The 6,831-nt window shown below is 40.1% G+C and overlaps 1 protein-coding gene across 3 annotated transcripts in view; it reads left to right on the top strand.

The window, feature by feature from the left end:
* The window catches only part of LOC117532329 (zinc finger protein DPF3-like), a 72,319-nt gene that overhangs the window by 42,317 nt on the left and 23,171 nt on the right, over positions 1 to 6,831 (top strand). The window lies entirely within an intron of this gene.

Raw genomic sequence — 6,831 nt, 5'->3', positions numbered from 1 at the left:
TAATCTTCACGGAGGATTCGTTCGCTCGCGCATGTGAAAAAAAAACTGGCTGCTTATGCTGCTGCTGCTGCTCTCCCCTCAAACTCCCCAGAGAGGAAGAGTCTGACACATCTGAGGAGGAGTTTTAAGGTTGATATAAGACTGACTTTTGGTTGTGCAAATAACTTTTTTTTTTTTTTTTTTTTTTTTTTTTGGTGCAAGTAACTTTTTTGTTACTAGCACCAGTGCAGGTAGGTTAAAAAAAATGTATTTTGACCCCTGCTCTCTCAGTCTCCTCCTCCACTCTGTGGCACAGAGCCCAACTAAGCATGCAGTCACAAAGTTCTTCTGCTGTGGATTTTGAGGAGCAAACGGGAGCGATCTGAATTATGCAGCAGCTGATGGATGAATATAGGGGTGTGGGTGGAGACAATTCGCCTCATTCACAACGTGACAGAAAGTAACGATGCGATGTTACGCGGAACAGTGCGAAACGTTATGTTTGACCGTGCGGAATGGTTCATGATAATTCTCCAGCAAAGCGTGCCATTAATCGTAATGCATGGTAACAGGTTGCAGCAGTTCCTGAGGACACCTGACACCTCTGCCTTAAATCATCACATTCGTGATCAGCGGCCAAGAATGTGTACTTCGTAGCATTCGTGAGTTGTCGTCGTTATGTGTAAACGCAGCTTTAGTTTTGCAGCTTTGAAATAATGTTTTTGTGATGTTTTATTATTTATCTTTGTGATGTTCCGAGGGACTGCAGATGTAAATTAGCTTTAAGCTAACTCTGGTATAATGCATCAAATGGAAACATTTATGTTCTTTATTGTACATGGTTCCTTTACAAATAAACAAAGTAGATGAAGAAATATTATACATCTCAGTAAGTTTGTAGCTCGAAATTCCCACGAGATACTGATGCGTCCCAAGAAACAAGCTTCACATACAGACAGCACATTCACTGTTACCTTTAAATAGTCATTTCAAAAACCCTGTTAATTCAAGTATCATGCCCTGTAAATTGTTATTTTTTTGTAATCTAAAATGTCATTTGTAAATGATACATTTAGGGTGGAATCAAATATTATTTGTCATACCTTGTGTAAATGTAAGCCAGTACAGTCAAAGAAAATACATTAATTCAAATGAAGTAGAATAAATAAATAGATTGCATAAACTTTCATTGAAGGTTTTAGGGGGGGAAAGTTATTTTACATGTTTCCACCCAATTATCACAATCAGACACCTTCACTGAAAGGCACTAAAAGTCCAGCAACCTTAAAATTACAATAGGAAAACATTTGTTAAATTGTTAATACACAAACCTTTATGTAATGAAAAAATTGTCATTTTACATAATTTTTTATTTAATTTAAGAAAGTGGGAAAAAATTATACATGTAATTTTTATGTTAAAAAGAAAGTGATTAGTTGGTTCAAAAATTTACAGTTTAACTATTTTCAGAGTTCTGTGTCCAATTAAAATAAAACTAAATTACAGTAAAAATTGTTTTCTGTTAAATTAAGATTTTATTGTTTTTATTTGTTGAACATGGAAGGACAATTTTGGCACATGACACATGATGCTCTTCAATGAAATTAAATTTGAAAAACCCTCAGTGTATATTGGTTTGTATATCTGCATCAAACAAAATTACTTTGAAAATATCAGCAAAAAATTCAGTATCGTGCATCCCTAGTCCTCATAGGCTGGAATTTCAAGGGTGCCTGTCACTTCAAATGTTCAGGGTGTGTAATCTTGAGAAACTCCTGTGACATATGTCGACATGAGCCTGTACAAGATTTTGACTGTATGATAACCTCAGGAGAAAAGATACTGCAGTGCACAGTCCATGGATGAGATTTACAACATGGTGCAATATGACAGATGTCCCAGAGCGACTGTCGCTCCTGGCATATTTGGCGCAGAGTTATTCCTGGGCAGCGCCTCAAGTTTTATAAAGCTCCTGAAAATTTTGAATATGTTAGAATCTGACGGGAGTTCAGTGGACCTTTCCCAACTTGTGCTGAGTGATGAGCCGACCTCCCCCTGAGGCGCAGGTGGGCGGTGATGAGGCGTAGCTCATGGGGAATGAAGTCAGGTGTGAAAGTTGCTTAAATACAACTCTAAAATAAAATTCTGTACAGGCAACATTTTAGTCTGTGTCTTATGAGATAACGTAGGAAACAGAAACCTGATGTGGCTTTGTCATGTCTGGCGAGAATCATTTGTATCAAAAATGTCAATATCCACGACAATAATTTTCTTGTGTATGGGGTCAGTGCAGTCCCTGTCTTCTGAATTTTTTATTTTTTTTAACCCCCGATTGGACATAGATTCTTGCCTTTTTACAGTGGAACAGGGTAAAACAGACGCATGTAGTACTCCAGACTAGGAGAGAGGAAAAGTTGAGTGTTGTTGTTGGGGTAGAAAGGTCCGTCCGCTTTGCCCTCATGTCAGAAAGTCTTTGACCAGAAACCCCGCACCAGCCAGCACCCTCTATTTAAGTTGATTAATCTCTGGAGTGTTGCTTTCTTCCCACCTCAAGGTGCATGAACTCAAGGCTGCTTCTGGGACTTTTTTCAGCTGGTCTGATTTTAGTAAAGCGACGTGCCTGCACATTCACATCATGGATTAACACTGAAATAATAGTTGGTGGTAAAAGTAAGTCCCCTCGGTTGCTTCCTTGTTTTCACTCGGGGTCGCCACAGCAGATCCGAGGTGGACCTGCATGTCGATTTGGCGCATCAGGAAGGGCATCCGGCATAAAAGTTGAAACTTCATATTACATGGAGACTGGACAGGGGTGGGTTTGAACTGGGAACCATCTGCACTGTAAATAAATTAACTTAACCACTTGGCCACCACCCCTGTGAACCTTTGAAGAAAATAAAATGCTTACGTTTTTTATGACTAGGCTGTTGTATAGTTATGGGCCTTTCACACTGAATACGTCAGATGCATCAAAAATCGGTCTAAAAAGCATTTTCAATAAGACACGTTGCTTTTTAGATGCGTCAGAAGCGTCACGTCAAAAGCCGAGCTAAATCGACGCTTCTGACGGGAGCGCGCATTGCCGCTTGTCAGCACGCTGACACGGTCAAAGTTCAATCCATTCCAACTTTCGATGCTCTGAGCTGTGACGTACCTTTGCGTTGTCCAATAGGAATGACGCGTCGGGCCAAAACACGGAAGACTAGTGGCAGAAACCACTGATCTCTACAAAATGGATCGGTGTAGAAACCACTGATCTCTACAAAACAAACAGGACTGCTCATTTATGGAGCAGTTTTCTGAAGAAAAATCCTTTGAAATGTTTTTTGTTGTTTGTTACCTCAGAATTTCTGATTACTGTTAAAAAAAAAAGTTTAGAACACTTGTAATTAAAATAGCTAAATAAATCAATAAATGGTTCTTTAGAAACCTTTCATCTGTAAATTAAAACCACCTGTTATTTCAGATTAGATCATTTCTTGTTTAACATAAGGAACCTCAGACATTTATTTTTAGACAAAATAACATGGAAATTTGTACATTTTTTAAGTCTGGTAGATTATTTATATCTCATTTCAACCAGAAAAACAGACACTGTAAATAAGTGCAAATGTTTATTATAAATGCAACAGGAAATAATTTTACAATCACACTGCAGTTATTGTTAAGTAGGATTTCTGTGACATAAACCTCATGATGAATTTTTTTAATGGTCATTTCAACTTGTAATTTCGCCAAAATATGTAATTGCCTTTAATATTATCAGGATAGAGTCATTTCTAAAATATGAATTTGAGCGCAATAAGTGGAGAGCTTCGATCTGTGCAAATGTCTTTTGACTTTGATTCATGGACATTGTTAATGATCCGTTTATTATTAAAATATAAAATGAAACCGCTTTTTAAAAAAATAATAACATAGTAGCTGTTGAAAGAGCCTTTTATTTAGAAGCAGGTGATGTTATGCTGGATTCTCTGGACCAGATGAAGGTCTCTTCTGCAGCTTTGAACTCTGGTGGTGTTGCTGAAGACACTTTTTTCCTGTTTTTAAGAGCAGAGATGTTTTCTTTCGACTGGACTTCGTGGTGTTCAGCTCATCAATGGAAGTTTGGTTGTCTGCAGAGCAAATGTTCCTGATTGGGACAAATAAAAATATTTCTTTAAATATAAAGAAACACTAAACAGTTTATATATAAAAAAGGAAAAAAAAAAATGGAAAAAACGATGGAAAAAAAAAAAACGCCCGAAAAAATAAGTTATTTAAAGTTGAGCTTTTGTGGTGTCTGAAAAAAGCTGTAGCTTTATTTGGTAAAAATAAAAAAGACTGAACCATTTACAAATTAAAGCGTTCACTCAGATCAACTGTGCTAAAAGGCTACGCTAACGTTAGCTGATCATTAAACCTTCACAGCAGTTCAGTAAACGTCACGTTTTATTTTTACATTATTCTCACCTCGATAAAGCTGCAGAACTAAACTCCGCTGGGCAAACTGGGACTTTGCATATATCCAAAAAGTGGGCGATTTCGGACTGACTGGGTCTGCTCCATCCCCCGGCTGCCTGCCTCGGTCTGCCCAGTGATGATGCCTGAAGGCCGGCTTCTCCATGCGGGTCGGCCTGCTGTTGTGGTTCGATCGATATCCCACCAAGTCATCACGCCGAAAAGTAGCTGAAAAAAAAGCTTCTCCCAGCAGGGTGATGGGAGAATCATTCTACTGCTGTTTTTTAAAGCTTTTTTGTGGTTCAGGCGACCCAAATTCAAGATGGCGATCGCTGAACTTTTTTCAGGTTGTGGAAACAGCCAGAGTGTGACGTGGCAATCTCCGCCCCCTTGCCGCTTCCGAAGCGACTCGTCTGACGTCATGTGTCGGATGCGTTGATGGATTGGCCTGAAGTATTCAGTGTGAAAGGCCCATTAAGCTGTTGCTTACTTATGGTGTTAATGGTATTGTGCAATCCATGTTGTGGTGCACTAGCACATCGGTACTGCCCACCCCTGCATGGAATGGTTTGGGTTTTTTTAATGATCTGCATATTGTAGAAGGTGTACTTATAAACTGTAGTATTTGGTGACTGGAGAGTGTCGTGTCTCAGTTCCTCTATATAAACCCTTCTCATACACCTCGTGATGAACTACAGCACAGATTGCATCCTGGATGAATCACGCGCGCTCATATCTTTGCACCACGGACACATTTCACCAACACACAGGATCATGTTGTAGTTGCCACATGCAGACTGTAATACTGTGGACGTGGTATCATATCATGCCAGGTCAACAGTATCACATACTGTGTCCTCCAGATTAAGTGGTAAAACACTGAAACTGGGTTCGAATTCCTTATGTACGAGGGTAACTGGGGACAAAATGCATTAGACTTTTTGCATTGGAGACTGCTGTTTTATTCCCATGTTACACCAGAATGGAGGTTCTATGGTTTTCAGTGTATGTGGACAAAGGGTCTTGTCTTAAGTAGTCTTCCCAAGAAGCCTCAGTACTGGCTTTGTCTGAAGTGCAGTGTAATGCTTTTCTGTGGAACAAGATTCGTAACACGACTGTTCATCCAGTGGGCGCTGTCTCATCAGTGGGCAGAGAAGGTCAGCAGGATATAAAGTGCCTTGAGGAAAATGCAGAACAGTCAGACTCCCACCTCACAGGTCTGCTTTGAGATTCCAGGCTCGACTACAAGCTTTCCGAAGCTCATAAATTTTTTTTCAAAATGACCGTCTCCCAGTGTTCACGCTACAAGAGCTCATGGCTATCGCTAACTCTGTGATACAGCAGCAGGCTGGAGATGCCTCCTGTTTAGTACCTTCATTTTAGAGTTCCAACATCGACACCCGTCTTTGATATCGTCGAAAATTAGAACCTGCCCTTGTGCTGTGCACTCTGCTGAGATTAATTAAGTAGGCTAATTACCATACCAGGCATGTGGCACTGATCGAGAGCTTGAATGTGAAATGGCCTCCCCCATTTCACTCTGAATATTAACACTGAAATCTTGAGGGACTGCCAAAATCTCTCTGGCTTTAAGAAACTGCAACTAAGTGCGAGAACCCACACAGTGCCCCAACGTGGGTCAGCACCACGATTCTTACAGCCTATGTGGGCAGATCAGTGAGAAAGCGGTAATAACCTGTGTAACTTTAGTTTTGGAAGCCACAGTGCCATGGTGGAGTAACTGGGTTGCATCCCCCCCATCTCAAATTCTTTCCACTGGCAGAAACAGAAACCTGCCTCTCACTTGGAATACTGCAACTCAAAGGCGTAATTAGTTTGAAGGGACATTAATTTAGTTGGATACTGTTACTATGCATGGTAATAGTGCTTCAGTTAACTATTTCCTTTGGTAATCTGATGTTGAAGACCCGACTGGCTGAAGAATATCAAGGGGTCACCCACATGCCACCTGGCTGTGGTAGATAGATTGTCTTTCGAGTGGTGAAGATGTACCTGGGTGGTTGCCGTCCAGGACCCAAGGCACTTCTGTGGGACCAGACTTGATCTGATATTGTCTTCAATTGAAGCTACAGTGTGCAGGATTTAGGTGTGTTTATTAGCAGAAATTGAATAAAGGAAATAAATAAATTGAAGGAGCTGAGTGAGGGAAGCCACCAAGCCACTCAAACAGCTCTGAAGTAACTATAGGCATCTGTAGTTGACTGGATTGATGAGTTACTGTAAATTCATGAGGGTGCCGACTAAGTAGCTAACTTTATTGTTGAATGTTTAAAATTGTGTGGCTCTGAATTCAGTAGAAACCATTAAAAGTTCCAGTTTCACCTGGCGTTTAATTCGACTTTTGTCCAGAAAGTCAGTCCGTACCATGATTGTTTAGAAGGTGTGTGTTGT

This window comes from Thalassophryne amazonica, chromosome 19 (assembly GCF_902500255.1).
Source record: "Thalassophryne amazonica chromosome 19, fThaAma1.1, whole genome shotgun sequence".
In the NCBI taxonomy this organism is placed as follows: domain Eukaryota; kingdom Metazoa; phylum Chordata; class Actinopteri; order Batrachoidiformes; family Batrachoididae; genus Thalassophryne; species Thalassophryne amazonica.
The sequence above is the reverse complement of the archived record's forward strand: the minus strand, read 5'-3'. Positions and strand labels throughout refer to the sequence as shown.